The sequence below is a fragment of the Plasmopara halstedii genome (genome assembly GCF_900000015.1).
Source record: "Plasmopara halstedii genome assembly, contig: Scaffold_350, whole genome shotgun sequence".
Classification (NCBI taxonomy): Eukaryota; Oomycota; class Peronosporomycetes; order Peronosporales; family Peronosporaceae; genus Plasmopara; species Plasmopara halstedii.
Window position 1 is genome coordinate 607,718 of NW_020187271.1, and position 337 is coordinate 608,054.

The following is a 337-nucleotide window of genomic DNA, read 5'->3' on the forward strand; positions in this document are numbered from 1 at the left end:
CCGCGCCTTGCGGGGCCCATATCCGTTTCCTGACTTCTCGTCACCTGAGGGCGTGGTGTAATCACCAATGACCTTGACGGAGCACATAGGCGGCAGCTTGAAGCTGTCCATAAGGCGGCTTTGCTGCGCGCCCATCCACGGCCGGCCATTGACCATCGTGTAGAATATGGCTTCCGCCCAGCGGGTCCCGCTGTGGAAGCGAAGGACGCGATAATTCGATCATTACGCATCCACATTATCGGGTCCCCGGCCAGAACGGAAGATGAGCTTGCCAAACGGAAAGCTCTTCAAGCTCGTTTCTTGGTTCCACAAGAATTTCCGTTGGAAGCTTATCGCA